Here is a 19,575-nt window from a genome sequence, read left to right as displayed (position 1 = left end):
GCACTACCACACTCTGGCACTTGCTCTATGGGGCCCCACCTCTTACCAACACCACAGTGCCAGGCACACATTCAAACCGCAGCAGCTGGCCGTTAGGGGTCTGGAAACTTGTTGGTGTCAGGGAAGCCCAATTCAAAAAGCAATTACCTAAGATACTTAAATGTATTTTTGTCAGTCACATGGAGTCATTTGGAGTGTCTTTCCTCATGTTCACTAAATCTAGGCATCCTGGGGTGAAGTAGGAAGGCCATCCTGAGTGAGAGGAGTTCAGGGACACTCTTGGCCCACAGTGGCCGCTGTTTTAAAATGCATGGCCCCTTCCACTTTAGCTCTCCACTTATTTTGGCAGCCTACAGGGGGTAGCAGGAACTGGGGCCGGGGTAATGTCAGTCGCTATGGGAGGAGGCATCTTCAGAAATTGATTTGTTTCCTTCTCAGAAGTCTTTCAGCTCCTAGGTTCTTGTACATATGATGCCTATCATAATAATGAGAAAGTTGTTTTCCATAAATTGGATCACATTTGAGAAATATTTTGGTAGTATTTCAAATATTACTTTATACTTTTGAGTTTTCCCCATCAGAAGTCACCTTCAGAACTTAGATTTGTAAAGCGGAATCCCCAAAGAGCCATTTAACAAGGCACTCCTGAAAGAATCTACTCACATTCTTTTGGAGATTTATTATTATTGTTGCAATAATTTTTCTGAACTAAATGAGAAATTACAAAATTTGCCGATATACAATCTTCCTATATGTCCCATAGAGACTTCTTATATTCAAAAACCCACAAATTCTCCATAGATGATTACAACGAACTAAATTTAGGAATTACTAACTTCTTTGGTAAATATTGTTGTATATAAACTGTAGATATGTTTTGTTTACTTGTTGGGGAAGGGTAGAGAATTTGTCTCAGAGTAAGTTGTTAAGCCCACATTACTGGCTTAAATACGTTTAAGTGTTGCTATACATTTATTTTGGCTCTTGACCTCATAAATACCACCTGAGTAGATTTACTGAAATTTACATATCTGTGCTGGCATTGGAGATAGGAAATATGGACAGAACTTAGTCCTTCTTGTCATGGTTTGAATGTGTACCCCCAAATTCATGTTAATGGTGATGGGAGTCGGGGCCTTGGGGAGTCGGTTTGGATTAGATGAGGTCAGGTGGCATAAGGGCTTCCTGAGAAGAGGAGGCAGGACCTGAGCTGGTGCTCCGATTGGGTCAAGTACTTCTGGTACCATGTCATGCCGCAGCCAGCAGGAAGCCTGCCTCCAGATGCCGAACATATGCTGATGCTACGCTTTTGGACTTCCCAACCTCCAGAACCATGAGCCAGTAAACATGCATTCTTTATAAATCACCCCTGCTCGGGTTATGCTGGTGTAGCAACAGAAAATGTATCAAAACACCTCTCAGTCTTTTGGAAGAAAAGGAGAGAAATTCATACCATGGACTAGACTGAACTTTTGTCAGAACAAATAACTGATATGTAAAGCAAGGGCCACACCCTGTAAAGGGCACTCCAGCAGCTTGGTGGCAGAGTGGACAGAGTCTGGTTGGTTTAGGTCTAGCCTGACTTAATGTGGTGTTCAGCTCTTCTGTGGACCTACTGTGTGTGTCTCCTTTCCCATTACACACACCACTACTGGACACTTCTGTCTGGATGCCCTCAGGCATGGCAGAGTGGATGTGTCTGAACTTCTCGCCTGCTCTTCTAGCCCATCGAGATCCTTTCCTGTGCTTCTTCCCTCAGTAAGTGACGAGCAGCACAGTATACTCGAGTGTCTGTCCAGAAACAAGGACATCATGGTTTTGCCTCCTTGCTGCTCCCTGCTGTCCTTCAGAGAACATGCATGGGCTTCCTACATGGACTCCAGGCTCTGTGCGTCCCTTGTCACATTGCCAGAGAACACTTTGATACCTCACCCAGTCTATTGTAGGAGCCTCTTTCATATACAAATTTTTTGCCTTTGGTTTTAACTCATCCAATTCATTCTCCATATTCTTCCTCAGACTGTTGTCATCTGGGATTTTCTGGATTAACAATTTCAATTTTTTTGTCTTCCTTCTTTCTCCACTGGCATATCCATCCTTGAGCAAATGGAGGTGAAAACAAAGAAGATTGTGTATTACTTGGAGTGTGTGTCTGTCTGTCTGTTTTGCCCATATAATCTCTCTTGGAAAAAGGTGCTTGTCTACTTGATTAATTTTTAAAATTGATAATGTCTATATTACTTGGCCTCTTCACCACTTAGAAACACACAGCATGCTAAAATTACACTCAAGGGAGGAACTCTTAATTTCAGCCACTAATAAAACTTAGTGATTTGTGATGGGAAAATTAATACATTTAATAAATAATAGTATTTATGTATAGTTTTAATATATACAGTAATCTCTGCAGCAAAGAAAATAAATGGAAACTTTATTGAATAGTGCTATTTGGGGGAAATGATTTTAATTCCACAAGCTTTTACTGAGAAACCCTTATATAGGGAAAATAATGAATCATATGTATCTGTTTATTTCCAGAGAATTAATCAACTTACCCGGGAAACCATGAGTTAGTTACTAAGTTATATAAGGTAAAGATTGAATTAGAGTAAGAGAGGTAGGCAGGCAGAATTTAGGGAAGTGAGGAGAGTTATTTCTAGAGAAAGAATCCTAGGTGTAATCATAAATACGTTGAGAACACTCTTCTCACTGGGAACTGTGTCTTTACACCCATCTGTTAAGTGGGGAGTCTCTTGCCTTGGTTGGAGGTGGTGCTCTATTAACTTGTGATTGAAGGGGTATAGGATTTTAGACGGAAGACAGACAGACAGATGTGCTTGTATACACAGGGTCACACTGAAGGAGCAAGGCCAGTATGGCGAGAAGACTAATGTAAGGCCCAGGAACATTTGAAGTTGTAACTTAGTGAAGGGAACATTTACTCCTGCCCTTGCTGTGGAATGCACTGATGAACCTGCTTCCCTCTGGTCTCCTTCCTTTCTCACAAGTTCTTAGTTCTTAAATTAGTTTGCAATATATACTTTATACTGTAACCAATATGTATATTTTTAAATTCTTAGCCAGTCATGGTGGCATATGCCTGTAATCCCAGGGACTTGGGAGGCTGAGGCTGGAAGATCACAAATTTGAGGCCAGCCTCAGCACCTTAGCAAGACCCTGTCTCAAAATAAAAGGGTAGGGGATGTGGCTCATTGGTAAAGCATTCCTGGGTTCAATGCACAATACTAGAAACATTTAAAAAAAAATTATACACTCTCTTTTGTTTTTATCAACTGACTTCAGACCATCTATAGAGAAATTTAATACTATCTAATACATTACTCCATTATTTTACAGTTGTTTTGGATGACTTTTTAAACATATTTTCACACATATTTCTTTAATTCATTTTTAATTGTAGGATGCATTTTAACATTTCTCTTCATGAACACTGTGTTGAAATCCTTAAGTCAGGAAATATTGCATAGGTTTTTTTTTTCAATTTGTATTAGGGTGTTCTAATTATAAATAATGTTGAGGTTCATCATTCTGTTCATCAAGCATGGAATATAATTTGCTCCAATTCAGTACCCAGTACTTACCCTTTCCTCCTCTCTCCCCCTGTTCTCTTTCCTCTACTCCATTGTTTCTTCTTCTGTTTATTTTAGTTTAATTTTTCTGTGAATGCAGTACAGATATACATAAAGTTGAAATTCATTCTGGTATATGCATATTTGTACATAGAATAAATCTGACCCAACAATCCTATCATTCCTTCCTTTACTCACCCCTCTCCCTTGATTCATATACTCTGCTCCACTCATCTCTTTTCTATTTTCATGAAATTCACCCCATCCCCTGTGTCTCCCCTCTACACCCTAATTTGGTCTAGCTTCCTTGTATATGAGAAACCATTCAAACCTTGACTTCTTGCATTGGCTTATTTCACTTAGCATAATATTTTCCAGTTCCATCCAATTACCACCAAATGTCATAATTCATTTTATGGCTGAATAAAACACCATTGTGTGTATATAAACCACAATTTTCTGAAATCTTTCATCTGTTGACAGGCATCTGGGAAGGTTCCATAACTTGGCTGTTGTAAATTGTGCTGCTGTACACATTGAGGCAGCTCTGTGACTGTAGTGTAAGGATTTTAAATCTTTTGAATATATACCAAGGGGTGAGATAGATGGATCATATGGTGGTTCCATGCTTAGGTTTTGATAAATTCCCATACTTTCCATAGGGGTTATACTAATTTGCACAGTGTTCCACCAACAATGTATAATAAGTATACCTTTTCTCCACATCCTCTCCAGCATTTGTAATTATTTCTTATTTTTGATAATTGCCATTCTGACTGGAATGAGATGAAATCTCAATGTAGTTTTTGATTTGCAATATCCCAATTGCCAGAGATGTTCAATGTTTTTTTAATATATTTGTTAGCCATATGTATTTCTTCTTTTGAGAAGTGTCGCTCATTCTTTTGCTCATTTATTTATTGAGTTATTTTGGTTTTGGTGTTGCGCTTTTTGAGTTCTTCATATATTCTGGATATTAATCCCCTGTCTGACTACCAGGTAGCAAAGATCACTTATTCTGTATTTTTGTTTCCTTTGATGTACATATATGTATATATTTTAAATTTGTTGGTGTCCTACTTGTTGATTTCTGTTTTTGTTTCTTTCACATTAGGAGTCTTGTTAAATCATTGCTTCTGCCAATATATTGGCTTGCTGAGCCTACATGTTCTTCTTAGCAGTTATATAGTTTCTGGTCTAATTCCTAGGTTTTGATCCATTTTGACTTGACTTTGTTCAGGATGAGAGAGAGGAATCAATTTTCATTCTCATCAGTATATCCATTTCCCACCACCATTTGTTAAAAAGGCTGTCTTTTAAAGTCCATGTATATTTTGGGCATCTTTGTCAGGTATCAGATGACTGTGTCCGTGTGGGTGTGTCTCTGTGTCTTCCTGTCTATTCTGGTGTCAGTGGCATGCTGTTTTTGTTAGTATAGCTCTACAGCATTATTTGAGGTCCAGTATCATCATGCTTTCAGCATTACTCTTTTTGCTCCAAAATGCTTTTGCTATTCTGAGTCTCTGATTCTTCCAAATGAATTTTAGAACTTTTTTTTTTTGTTTGTTTGTCTCTAGTTCTGTCAGAAACATCTTTGGTGCTTTAATGGGAATTTCATTGAATCTATATATTGCATTTGATATTATGTTCATTTTGATAGTATTAATTCTGTCTGTGAAAATACTTGGGAATTTTTTTCCCATTTTTTAAAGTCTTCTTCAATTTATTTCTTCAGTATTTTGTTGTATCAGTTTTTCACCTGATTCATTAGATTATTTTCTAGTATTTTACTTAATTTTTTTGAGATTATTGTGATGGGGATGGTTTTCCTAATTTCTTTTTTGGTAGATTCTTTTTTGGTAGTATGGGAAAGATTTATTTATATATAAAAATAGATTTATTTATGTGGATCATATATCCTTCTACTTTGCTAAATTGTTTATCTTCTAAAAGTCTTCTGGTAGAGTTTGTAAAGTCTTCTAAGTAAAAGATCATATCATCAGCAAACAGGTAATTTGACTTCTTTGCCTATTTGTATCCCTTTAATTTCCTTCTCTTGCCTGATTGTTCTCACTAGAGTTTCATGGACTCTGTTAAATAGTAGTGGTGAGAGTCAACATCCTTATCTTGTTCATGATTTTAGAGGAAATGCTTTCAGTTTTTCTCCATTAAGTATGATGTTGGCCTTAGGTTTGTCATTATATATATGAATATAGATAGATTGCCTTTGCATGGTGGAGATAAGTTCCTTCTATCTGTAGTTTCTCTAGTGTTTTCAATGGGTGCTGGACTTTTTCAAATGCATATTCTGCATCTATTTATGTCATCATGTGATTTTTTTTCCTACTTATATGATGAATTGTGTTGATTGATTTCTTTATGTTAAATCATCCTGGCCTCTCTGAGATGAAAGCCACTTGATCATGGTGTACTATCTTCTTTATGTGTTGTTGAATGTAATTTGCCAATTTTTTATTAAGTATTTTTACATTTGTGTTCATCAGTGATAACTGGTCTGAAGTTTTCTTTCCTTGATGTCTTTGAATTGTATTGGTATTTGGGTGACTGACTTCATAAAATGAATTTGTGTTCCCTCCTTTTCTATATCATGGAATAATTTGAGGAGGATGGACATTATTTCTTCTTTAACAATCTGCTAGAACTTGGGTGAGGATTTATCTGGTCCTTGGATTTTTTTGTGGGTAGGCTTTTAATGATTGTTTCAATTTCATTACTTGACATTGGTCTTTTTAAGTTTTCTGTATTGTGCTGGTTCATCCCAAGTAGGACATATGTCTAGGAATTTAGTATTTTCTGGCTTATTAGAATATAAATTTTCAAAGAAGTTTCTAATGATCCTCTGGATTTCAGAAGTAGCTGTGTTGATATCTTCTTTTTTCATTTCTAATTTTGTTGATTTAGGTTAAGTTATGTTTTTCTTTTAGATAGTTTGGATAAGGCTTTATCTGTCTTGTTTATTTTTTCAAAGAACCAACTCTGTTTCACTGGTCCTTTGTACTTTTTTTTTGTTTTCAATTCCATTGATTATAGTCCATTTTTAATTATCAGTATTAGTTCTTCATTTTCTAGGGTCTTTAGTTGTAACATTAGGTTTATTTATTTAGTATCTTTCTATTGTTAGTGTAAAGACTCAGTGCTATAACTCTCCTCTTAGAAATGCCTATATACTGATCCCTGAGATTTTATTTCTAAGAATTTTTTTATTTCTCTTCTAATTAATTCTGTCATCTATTCCTCATTCAAAAGTGTGTTATATAATGTCCAGGTGCTATAATGCTTTTTGTCATTAATTTCTACTTTTATTTCATTATGATTTGATAGGACACAGGGATTATCTTTCCCTTTCTCTTTCTCCTCTCTCTATTTTGTGTTTGTTAAGATTGTGCTCTAAAACATGATCTATTTTAGAGACAGTTCCATGTGTCACTGAGAATAAAGTGAATTCTGTTGTTAGTGAATGAAATATTATAAAGATATCTGTTAGGTCATACAGACATAAAGTAAATAAAAACCTATGTAATGGTGAGAGAAGTGTGTTGAAATCAGCAAATATTATTGTGGTCTATTTGATTTTTTATATTGAGAAGAAATTGTTTTATGTAGGTAAATGCACTGTTCTTTAGGGCATAAATATATATAATCATTATAGCTTGTTTTTAGATGATTGATCTTCTTTGTCTCTTCTGATTAATTTTAGCACAGAGTCTACTTTTCTGCTGTAAGAGTAGCTACCCCTGCTTGCTTTTTGTTTCCATGTGCATGATATATTGTTTCCCATTCCTTCACCTTCAGGCTATGGATGTTTTTGCCTGTAACGTGAAGCTTTGGTAAAGGAGATGCAGTTGAGTCTTGTTTTTAAATCTAATATGCCAATCTATGCCTTTTGATTAACATTTAGATCATTTGCATTCATTGTGGTTTTAGAAAGTTGATTTTTCTGACATTTCGATTTATTTCTAATGCTTAATTCTGGCTTGATTCTCCTTTAATTCACTGTTGTTCCAGTTCACTTCATTCCTGTGCTGGTTTTTGTTTTATTTTTCATTTCTTCTACCTGAAATATTTTTTTACATGAAATATTTCATTGAGTATGTTTTGTAGTACAAGCATAGTTGTTATGAATTCTTAGTTTATGTTTATCATGGTAAGTTTTAATTTCCATTGTAATTCCGAAGGATAGTTTTGCTGGGTATAATTATTATTATCATCATCATCATTATCACCATCATCATCACCCATCATCATCATCAACATCATCTTGGTTTTGACACCTGTTTTTTGTCAGTGCTGACTTTTAAGGTCTGAATTAATAAATTTTTTGAAATTTGAATTGGCTTACTTCTAAATGTGACCTTCCAGTTTTCTCTTTTACCTTTTAAAATTCTATTCTCTTTATGTATATTAGGCATTTTCATTATAGTGAGTCTTGCAGAGGATCTTTTTATAAAAAAGAAAATATTTATTTTTTAGTTGTAGTTGGACACGATATCTTTATTTGATTTATTTTTATGTGGTGCTGAGGATCGAACCCGGGGCCTAGCACATGCTAGGCGAGCTCTCTACCACTGAGCCACAATCCCAGCCCAAGGATCTTTCTTGATCTTACCTATTTAGTGTTCATTATGCCTCTTGTGTTTGGATTTCCATCTAATTCCAAGATCTGGAAAATATTATATTATTTCATTGATAAAAATTTTGCATTCCCATAGTGTATATTTCAGAGTCATCTACTACCCCAGTGATTTGTTCGTTTGGTCTCTTAATGTTATCCTGGGTTTCTTGAACATTGTGGTCATAGTCTCTTACAATCTTTTCTTTATGATTAACTTATTTTCAAGATTATATGATTTGCTTCAGGGCCTGAGAATCTATCTTTAAAGTGGTTGAATCTATTGGTGATGCTTTTCATTGAATTTTAATTTAACTTATTGAGTAATTCATATTCAGCACTTCTGTTTGGTACTTTTTAAAAAATCTCTCTTTATTCAAATGATATATATATATATATATATATATATATATATATATATATATATTATATGATAATTGGTGACATTTTCTTTTAGCTCATTGAACATTTTAACTATGAACTTTCTAAATTTTTTCTCCAACATTTACTTCCTCCACTGTGGTGTCAATGGGGTCAATATTTGCTGTGTTGGGGGTTGTTTTTGGTCTTTTCACTTGGTATTGCATACTGTTTGTATGTTTATCCATCTCTTGGGATGATTATCACTTCTTCTTTATGCAGCAGACTTGGTACTGAGCTTCTTAAGTGCCGTGATTGGGTGAATATCCAGGTATTGATACTTTTCATGCAGTCTGTGCTCTCTACTATTCCCATTATCTGTCTCACTTAGAGAAAAGACTCTAAACTCTCTTTACTACAATCATTTCAAAGCAAAGCCACATACTATTCAGTCTTAGGGAAAATCAAAAACTTGTTGATTCTGTTCTCCATAGTTCCTTTAGTCTAGGTATAAACTTGGAATAATGTTCTGCAATAGGTTGAAGAGTTAGTTTAGATATAAAAAATTGCCATAACATTAAATAGGAACTGAAAAGGGGAAAAGAGAAATTTTGGGCAAAAGAAGAGAGATGAAAAGGTGAAAAAACTAATACACACCAGGGTAAAATGAAGAAGATGGATGAGGGCGGGGTTCAGGCAGTAGTGGGTAATGTGAGAGGAGACAGGAGGAAAGAGGAGCATGTGTAAGCCAGGCTAGGAAAACAAACACAGCATGATTTCATTTCATGCTTTAAAACATTACAAGAAATACAAGTAAATGGGTTCAGAGCACAGTATTGAATGCTAGGGTAACAACTATGGAATAAAAATGGAGAGTAATATATACACAATCACAGTTGACAGTAGAGCTATTTAGAGTAAGCCATGCCAAGTTGAAGAAAATTCTTACTGAGTCTCGGTTTGGATTTCATCGGGATTTGGAGCCTTCAGCTTTGGGTCCCTCCAAAAGCCTTTAGAAGATGTCCGTCACTCTTCACCTTTGGGTCCCCCCAACAACTGCCCTGATTGTTGTGGACTTCCCAACAGCTGGTTCTAGGTCAGTCAGCCCAGGGGCCTGAGGCTGGATACTCTCAGGCATGTGCTGTGTCTGTTGGCTGTTTCTGTGGTGTGCAGAAGCACAGGATGTAGACTCCGGACTATCACTCTGACTATACTTGCTCCTTCCACAGGGTCCTCTTCAGAGTGGCAGAGAGCCTGGTGGCTGTCTGTGAGGGTGGGACCTGTGGTTGTGGACTGTCTGTGGGTGGTGTGTGGTGCCAAAACATTCTCCCTTCCCACCCAGATCACTGCGACTGGGAACGCGCCTCAGCGGGTCTGCCTTGTGGAACTCCCCGTGCTCCAGCTTGTGGGTCCTAGGCACCTCTCCTGGCTGTTGCCTGGAGGAGCCTGAGTGCAGGTTCAGAATGTGAGCAGAGGTGTCTGGAGAAGGTCTCAGGGCAGTCTGATGGGGAGGGCGCTGCAGGGAAGGAGCCGCACATGAACTTAAGCAATTGATTTTGTTCTTTTTTTAATGTAAATTTCTGCCATTGTTAAAATTCATATCAATGTGGAACATATTAGCTGTGACCAAATACAAAGAGAATGAAGCCACTGCATCTGTGTTTTAATCCAGACTGACCCTGGTGCCACGCAGCCCCCTGGGTGTGTGTCTCCTGCTCTTCCCTAGTCTCTGCTCCTCCGTTCTCCTCCACTCAGTCCAGCCTTGTCACTGTGTTGCTCAGAAGGTCCTCTGTGTGGAGGGCTTTTGCCTTCACCTTGCAGGGAAACTCTGTTTCCAGATCCTGGCATGGGCACCACTCCTGATCGCCTCACAGAGGCCAGCTTTCTGTAACTGTCCCTGCAGTCCGGGGGTCCTGCACTCTGTAGTTGCTTCCCTTCTCTAGTTAGCAGGCATTGTTACTGCAAAGCACGTTTTACTTATCATCTGCCTCCTCTCACTACAGCTCACATAGGTCCTAAGAACAAGTTCTTGCCTTTGTTTCTACTCAGCTCCTAGAGCATATTCCCCCTATGACTGTAATGACACTTGCTGAGGGCTGTGCACTGGCCTGAGGAGAGTTCTGTTGAATTTGTTAATATTACAAAGAATAAAATGAAACAGTTGTTGCTTTTGTAGACTAAGGCTTTTTATTTTATTTTTTTCAGGAGGGAGGCAGAATGGATGGGTCCAGGGGAACATCAGCAGTGGTGCTTTCCTCTGGCCCACCAGCTCACAGGGAAGGGTTTCAGTATGCTTCCTGATCTTCCCTGGAGCATCTGCAGCTCAAGGGAGTCCTGCAGAGAACACCTTAAAAATGCTGCAGCGATGTGATTCTGCAATCTGTATTTAGGGTAAAAATGGGAGTTCATAACCCACTTGATTCTAATGTATGAAATATGATATGTCAAGAGCTTTGTAATGTTGTGAACAACCAATAAAAAAAAAATGGTGCAGCCCTCCTAATTCAGGGCCTTTAGGACTTCATGCTTTCACGCTAGCCCCGCAGGATATCTTTTGGAGATATGTGGGGTTAGTATTTGCCCTAGGACTTAGCATTAATTTGTATTCTATGTAGCCTTTTTTGGTTTGTTTGTTTTACTGTTTTGAGGTGGGAGTGACTTGACATTCTTTCCAGCCCTTTACATCTGAACTGAATGTCTGTTCCTGGAGCAGGGTGGTTTTGAAAAACTGAAAACAGTCTGGAATGGCTTAAGTCAGAGGCAGGAGTGGTGACTGGAAGGTGAGCAAGCTTGCTCAGGGAGGGCTTCAGCGCCAGAACAGGACATCAGAGGGCAGGACAGACATGGTCTAAGCCAAGAGTAAGGTCAGCCTTGTGTTTCAGAAAGACCTCTGCTGGTAGAAGGAGACAGCAATGATGCAGAGAGGACTCTACAGTGGTCTGCCGGAAAGGAGGTGGTGGCCTGGACTAGGGTGGTGGTGTAGGGAAGAGAAAAATGGATAATTTTTAGTGATAATTCATAGGTAAACTTGTTAAGATTTAAACCAGTTAGTTCACTGAGCATGAATTAGTAGCCTTCCTGCCAGGTGTTAGAGTAGAGCCATGAACATGGAAGGCCAGGCCATTGCTCCGAGAGGACGTTGGTCTGGGTATGAGTTACTGTGTGGAGGGCACCTTTGCTGGCCGCTGAACTCTGGAAGAACAGATTTGAAGCTGGGGTGGAGAGGGTTACATTTTGCCTTGGGTGTTTAACTAGTTAGAGATCAGTAAAACATCCCTTTGTTCCACTATTAGCTTTTTTTTTTTTTTATTGTTGGTCGTTCAAAACGTTACATAGTTCTTAATACATCATATTTCACAGTTTGATTCAAGTGGGTTTTTGATGAGCACCCAGTTAAGGGAAAGGGGAATCTTTTAGTGAAGACCATGCCATGTTCTTCAGGTTGAGTTGTTTGTGAAATGACAGCTTAACTTAATTGTTCCCCAGGGAACATTGTCAAGCCACAAATAGAGTTTAGCTCAATTAAGAATAGTTCAGAAAGGCACTTGGTCTTTGCCAATGAAAAATATCACAATCACGGCTTATATATACAGGGCAGTCTGATTTTGTAGTGAAATTCAAATATGCTTATAGTTGTTAGTTTACTGTTTTTGAAATGACTAAAAAAATTTTCTATTTACAATTTTAGTTTTGTTGTGTATGATTATATTGTTTAGTAATTGGCATCTGGAGAAAACCATTGGTCTTAGAAATGATAACATTTCACTTTCAATACAGATGAACAAATGAAATTATTAGTAAATGCATATTGACTAATGGAGTGATGAATTTACTTAGACACATGAAATTATTTATAAAAATGAATGTTGAAATGTATTAAGTTGTTACAATCTATCTTGCAGATATAGTTGTCAAATACATAAATCTGGAATTAAATAAGGAGAGCCTTTATTTGAAAGGATTATTGCTAGAACATAGAGAGGATCTCTGCACTCGGCGAAGGAGGTTAATACAGTGGGAGACCTGACTGAGGGTGAGACTATAGGGCACCTCTCAGAGGCAAGCAGACAGGGCTTTTATGGGGAGAAGTGAAGGAGGCTGCCAGGTGTGGGCAGGCCGGATGAATGGATAGCTGAGGCAGGATGCAGCAGCAGTCAGTCTTTTATCCTGAACTTGGCCCTTTTTCCAAGGGGCTTTTCAGCTGGCTCAAGTTGTGGGTAAATCATAGTTCAGGGAACTGGGCAGAGAAGCCAAACTAAAGTTTAGTCAAGCCACAGAATATAGCTTTTTCTGTATCTACTTTTCTGTGGGACAAAGAATAGGAATTTAGAGGGTCTGTGTCTCACCTTGTCATAAGTAAATCCATGGCTGTGAGTCCCATCATCTGGGGAAGAGGTCTTTTGCAGTAAGCTGTTTCCAGGAACACAAAGAGCTCTCTGAACCATCATTGCTGTACAGACTGAATTCAGGTGACATTCAGCACATTGCCTGATGTTTTCATCTCCCCAGCAACCTGAAGTCTAATGGCTTTCACAAGCCACCACACCAGTAAATGTGGTGAAACTGAGGCCTGTAACTACTACGTGCTCCTTGGTTAGAGGGAGAACATATCCCAGCGACTTGCTCAGAAGTCCAGAGCAACGGGCCCTGAGGAGGGCTTGCAGGACCCATGGCTGGGGAGATGACACCTAAAGAGTTTAGAATATTCTCTTGGTCCAACTATTGCTTATGACTTTTCTTGAGAATGCTGACTGTGGCTACCTCAAGGGATTTTGTAAAGTTTTTTATTCTCAAGGTTTTTTGTTAGTTTGGTTTTTGGTTTTAGATGTTCCTTTGTTTTGCAGTATTGGCCATTATACCCTGCTGCTCTCTGTCACTGAGTTCCATTTCCAGGGTCTTGCTAAGTTGATTAGGCTGCCTTCAAACTTGGAAGCCTCCTGCCTTAGCCTCTTAGGTCTCTGGGTTTACAGGCTTGCTTCACAGACCAAGTTTAATCTTGTTTTTTTTTTTGTTTGTTTGTTTGTTTTATTTTGTTTTGTTTTTAACTATATTAGGGTATTTTATAGAATCCACTGAGGAACTGAACTTATGAACCAAGAGGACAGTAGTGAGAGCTTCCAATCTAATAGGAGGTGACCCTTATTGGTGAGTCTTCTGTGGGCACAGCTGGCATTTTATACAGGGCCCTGCTCCCTTGTGCAGGGCAGCTCATCATTTCTGATGTGTGACATCAAGGCCTTTGCTGTGGTGTACACTAAATCCCAATAGCGACCCCAGTTGTTGTTAGCCAGACAAACTTACTTATTCGCAAATGCCCAAGGGAGGTGATGCAACCTGTAGCTTGAGGGATGAGTGAGCAGTTGAGTACATTGCCATCAGTGTGGCCCAGCTCAGAGGACGTGGGCACAGTAAGATCCCTTCAATAGATGAATGGATAAAAAAAAATGTGACATATATACACAATGGATATTACTCAGCAATAAAAGAGAATAAAATCATAGCATTTGCAGGTAAATGGTTGGAGTTAGAGAAGATAATGCTAAGTGTAGTTGGCCAATTCCCAAAAAACAAATGCCAAATGTTTTCTTTGATGTAAGGAGGCTGATTCATAGTGTGGTAGGGAGGGGGAGCATGGGAGGATTAGATGAATTCTAGATAGGGCAGAGGGGTTGGAGGGAAAAAGAGAGGGCATGGGATAATTAATGATGGTGGAAAGTGATGATCATTACTATCCAGAGTACATGTATGAAGACACAAATTAGTGTGAATATACTATATATACAAACAGAGATATGAATAATTGTGCTCTATATGTGTAATAAGAATTGTAATGCATTCTGCTATCTTATATTAATAAAAAATTTACATAAAAAATCTGAGTCTCAGAATCCCAAGCATCCAAGTAGACATCGAGTCCTTGGCCCACCTGAGTGGCTTGGGCCTGGTCCTTTTGGTTGGTGTGCTGGCTCCCTAAGTAGCTTTATGGATGGAGGGAAGTCAGCTCAGTATAAGGTGGTGTCTTCAGAGAAGATTCCACATGTCCACAGTAGTTAAATTCATTGGTCTGTTACATTTTAAGTTTAGATAATCTGGTGGCTATTCTTGTAGGTATTTTTTTTTATATATTTTCTTACTTAGTTCATACAACAAACATCCATGGTACATACATGATCCCTGTGCTGAAGACTGAAGATCTGAGGTTTAGAGCTCCAGCTGACACACAGTGTAGGGTTGAGTAGAGATAAGAACAAAGAAAGGATTAATGTTTCTGATAGTGAAAGTTCTCATTTAGGTTTTTTTTTTTTTTTTTTTTTTTTTTTTTTTGTAAACAAAGGCTAGTAGTTAAATGAAGAAAGAAATCCTAAGGGTTTATAAAATCATATAAAATGATTTTATGTCTTTAATACATAGATTCCTATGGCTTTTTTATTATGTAAAAAATTTATTACAGCAACAAATGAAATACAGTTGACTCATCATTAGTTTTATACTTAGCCCAATGTTCTCCCTACTCTCTGCTCCATCAGTATATAACTTTATTCATCAAAACTTTTGTAGACATCTTGATAATGGCCCAAACTGGAGGACAATCAATTCTTGAAAGGTGTTTTTTAAAAATTAATTTATTTGTCCGTAGTAAAACCCTAACAGTTGTTTGTATTAATGGGGTGGTACCAGGTGATACATTGATACATGTATACATTGTATAATGTTCAAGTCAGGTTAAATGTATCTCCTCAAACACTTATTGTTTGTTTATGGTTATAAACAAAATATCCTTTATTCTAAACATGCATCACACCAGGTGCAGTGTTGGTGTCACATACCTATACTCCCAGCTGCTCGGGAATCTGAAGCAGGAAGATTGTGAGTTCAAAGCCAGCTTCAGGAACTTAGCAAGGCCCTAAGCAGGTCAATTAGTCCCTATATTTAAATAAAATATAGAAAAGGGCTGGGGATGTGGCTCAGTGGTTAAGCGTCACTGGTTTCAATCCCTGGTAGCAAAAAAAAAAAAAAAAAAAAAAAAAAAATCACATAGTCTTGTTCTTAACTTAGTTAACCAGTAAATAATGAACCTTTCCCATCCCTTGGCCTTTGTTCCTCAGTAGTGACCTCATGAAGCATTGTCTTTCTGTTCCTGGCTTGTTTTACCTAACAAAATGTACTTCTTTCCATCCATGTTGACGAAACAGTGGCATTTCCTTCTTTGTGAGGGCCCATTGGTATTTCTTTGTATAAATGCACCGCATTTATCCGCTCATCAGTTGATGCACACTTGGGTTGTCGTCAACAGTGCTGCAGTGAACATGGAAGCACACATGTCTTTTCTGAATACTGATTTCATTTCCTTTGGATATGAACCAGTAGGGGATCTTATGTGGTTTATTTTCAGCATTTTAAGAACCTTCAGTACCCCGTGGCTGTACCAGTTTGCATTTTCACCAACAGTATGCAGTGTTATTTTTACCAAAGTGGGTTAATTTGACTTTGATTAGTGATGTTGAAATTTTTTCATTTTCTTATTAGCCATTTTTATGTGTTTTTTTTAAGAAATATTTTCTAATCAGGTGTTTTTGCCATTGAGTTTTTTGAGTTCCTTATATATTCTGGGTATTAACCCTTATCAGAGGTATAGTTTGCAAATATTTTCTCCAGTCCTTTAGTTTGTCTCTGCATTCTGATCATCAATCATCGTTTTCCTTACTCCGCAGAAGGTTTCTGATATAATCCATTTGGTATTTTGCTTTGTTTCCTGTGCCCATTTTAACATCCCGAAGCTTTTCCTTGTTTTCATGTAATGCTGTCCAAGTTCCAGGTCTTCCACTCCAGTCTTTAGTCCATCTGAGTTGGTTTTGTAGCTGTAAAGGGTAGGGGTCTAGTTTCTTCCTTCTGCAGCTAGATACCCGACTTTCCCAGCACCAATTATTAGAAAGACTGTCCTTCCTCTGTTGGGTGGGGTTTGCACCTTGGTGAAGACCAGCTGGCTGGAGATGTGGGTTTACTGCTAGCCTCATTGTTCTGTTCACTTTGTTCCTATTTCTGCCTTTATGCCATAGCCATGCTGTTGGATTGCTATAGCTTTGTAGTAAATTTTGAAGACGGTAATGTCATACATCATGTTTTTGTTCTTTTTGCTCAAGATGGCTTTGGCTGTTTGGCTATTTGGGGATCTTTGAAGTTTCATACAAGTTTGGGGATTTTTTTTTCCTTTTTCTGTGCAGAATGTCATTGGTGTTTTAACAGGAATGCAGGAATCTGTAGATTGCTCTGGTGCTACGGACATTTTAACAATATGGTTTCTTCCAATCCATAAACAGGATGAACTTTTGGTTTTATGTGCCTTCTACAGTTTCTTTCATCAATGTTTTGTAGTTTCATTATAGAGATCATTCACTTCTTTGATCAAATTCATTCTTAGGAATTTTATTTATTTATTGTACCTATTATAAATGAGATTGCTTTCTTGATTTCTATCTCAGATAATTGTCTGTTGGCTTAGGGCAATGCTACTGATTTTTGTATAGTGGTTTTGTGTCCTACAACTTTGCTAAATCCTTTTTATTCTAATAGTTTTTTGGTGGATTCTTTGGGATTTGCTCCATAAGATCATGTCATTTACAAACAGTGGCAGTTTGACTCTTTCTTTCTCTTGCCTTGTTGCTCTGGCTAGGATTTCCATGCAATGTTAAATGAAAGTGGCAAAAGTGAACCTCCTTGTCTTATTGCAGATCTTAGAGAGAAATTGTTTAGCTTTTTTTTTCAATCCAGTGTAAGGTTAGCTTCTTATGCATGGCCTCTGTTACGCTGAGAGATAATCTTCCTGCACCTGGTTTCTGCAATGATTTTATCGTGAACAATGTTGAATTTCATTGAATGCCTTTCTGCATCTTTGAGATGGTCATAAGGCTCTATCCTTCATTCTGTTGATGTGGTATATCATGTTTACTGATTTCTGTATGTTCAACCAGAATCCTATGTTTTTTCAAGTTACCTGGATTAAATCATACTGTTTTGTATATACCAGTTTCTTCATTATCAACTTAGATGTGTAGACTGAATGTTTTCTAATGCCTCTTAATTTTTATCAGTTAATAAAGTTTGGCCATTTAGGACATAATGTGAATATGACTATATAATCACAGAAATTTATTTTTACTCCATTCTTGAACCTTCTAAAATTAATATGAATGAATAAAAAAGATGAATCTGTGAAGATGGAAAGGACAAGTGAGACAACAAAAGATAAGGTCAGTAAAATTTTGGTACCTGCAAACCTGTGGTAGATGGTCACGTCTCACAATGATAGAGAACTGGGTGCCCTCAGCTTGCGGTGTGCAGCCCTAGAGCATGCTCCCTGTTTGGGGGAACCTTGCAGAGACTCAGGAACTTTAGATTTCAGTCTACAAGGTGGATTTAGAGGACAGCACTGGAACAAGGAGTGCTGCCAGACATCTTCCCATCTCTGAAGCCAGCTGTCTGCCCTTCCACACCCTATAAAGGACAGAGTGGGTTTCCTGAAGAGGTTGAGGAAGAGAAGGACAGAGGGCTTAGGTGAGATGTCACGGAGAGTGCAGGGGGATGGCATCCTTCATAGCTTGCAGGCTGAAGGATGGCTTCCCAGGATCTGGCAGCCAGGTAAATGCCTCCTCTCAGAAGACTGGGGGATCCCCTTCAGTGAAATGCATTATCCAGGACAGGGAAGTGTAGCTATTGTGACTCATGCTGCTATGAACATCGATGTAGCAGTGTCCCTGTAGCATGCTCTTTTTAGGTCTTTAGGGAATAGACCGAGAAGGGGAATAGCTGGGTCAAATGGTGGTTCCATTCCCAGCTTTCCGAGGTATCTCCATACTGCTTTCCAAATTGGCCGCACCAATTTGCAGTCCCACCAGCAATGTACAAGTGTACCCTTTTCTCCACATCCTCGCCAGCACTTGTTGTTGTTTGACTTCATAGTGGCTGCCAATCTTACTGGAGTGAGATGGTATCTTAGGGTGGTTTTGATTTGCATTTCTCTGACTGCTAGAGATGGTGAGCATTTTTTCATGTACTTATTGATTGATTGTATACCCTCCTCTGAGAAGTGTCTGTTCAGGTCCTTGGCCCATTTGTTGATTGGGTTATTTGTTTTCTTATTGTTTAATTTTTTGAGTTCTTTGTATACTCTGGATATTAGGCCTCTATCTGAAGTGTGAGGAAGTGAGGGGAAAGGAGAAAAAAAAAACGAGAGAGAGAAATAAACTACTGTAGATGGGGTAGAGAGAGAAGATGGGAAGGCAGGGGAGGGGAGGGGGGATAGTAGAGGATAGGAAGGGCAGCAGAATACAACAGACACTAGTATGGCAGTATGTAAAAACGTGGATGTGTAACCGATGTGATTCTGCATGCTGTATACGGGGTAAAAGTGGGAGTTCATAACCCACTTGAATCTAAAGTATGAAATATGATATGTCAAGAGCTATGTAATGTTTTGAACAACTAATAATAAAAAAATAAATAAAAAGAACCTACAGAGTAAAATTGTATTGAGTAATTGAGTGAATAAAGCATTGAAAGGGGTAAAAAAAATTTTTATGTGAAGGTTAAAAACATATATTTGAATTTTGGTTGAAAATAAAAAAACTAAAAGTAGGTAAGGAAAAATAGCATTTTGATTTTTTAAAGTATTAATTAATTTCAAGAAAATTATTTCAAGTGTCATAATTAGATATACTGGGGAACTATTTTTTAAATATTTTTTGAAAACAAAACACAACAGTGGCATAGGTCATTGAAGAAGTGGCAACTGTATTTGAGTTTACAATCAAGAATCTTGCAACAGGAACAGTTTTCTCCTGATAAACAGATTGAGTTTCTATTTGGGACCCAGAAGCATTTGTGATTTACCTTGATTATAGTAAAGTATTTAAAATTTTTATGTAATTCCTAATAAAAATTATTTTATTCAAGATATATTGAGTAAAGCTGGGTGTGGTGACTCATGCCTATAATCCT

General features: G+C 37.9%; 1 protein-coding gene across 1 annotated transcript in view; it reads left to right on the top strand.

Annotated features, from left to right (window-relative positions):
• Khdrbs3 (KH RNA binding domain containing, signal transduction associated 3) overlaps nt 1-19,575 on the top strand; it is a 165,783-nt gene that overhangs the window by 58,822 nt on the left and 87,386 nt on the right. The gene's annotated exons all lie outside the window — the stretch shown is intronic.

Source organism: Urocitellus parryii, chromosome 7 (assembly GCF_045843805.1).
Source record: "Urocitellus parryii isolate mUroPar1 chromosome 7, mUroPar1.hap1, whole genome shotgun sequence".
Classification (NCBI taxonomy): Eukaryota; Metazoa; Chordata; class Mammalia; order Rodentia; family Sciuridae; genus Urocitellus; species Urocitellus parryii.
The sequence above is the reverse complement of the archived record's forward strand: the minus strand, read 5'-3'. Positions and strand labels throughout refer to the sequence as shown.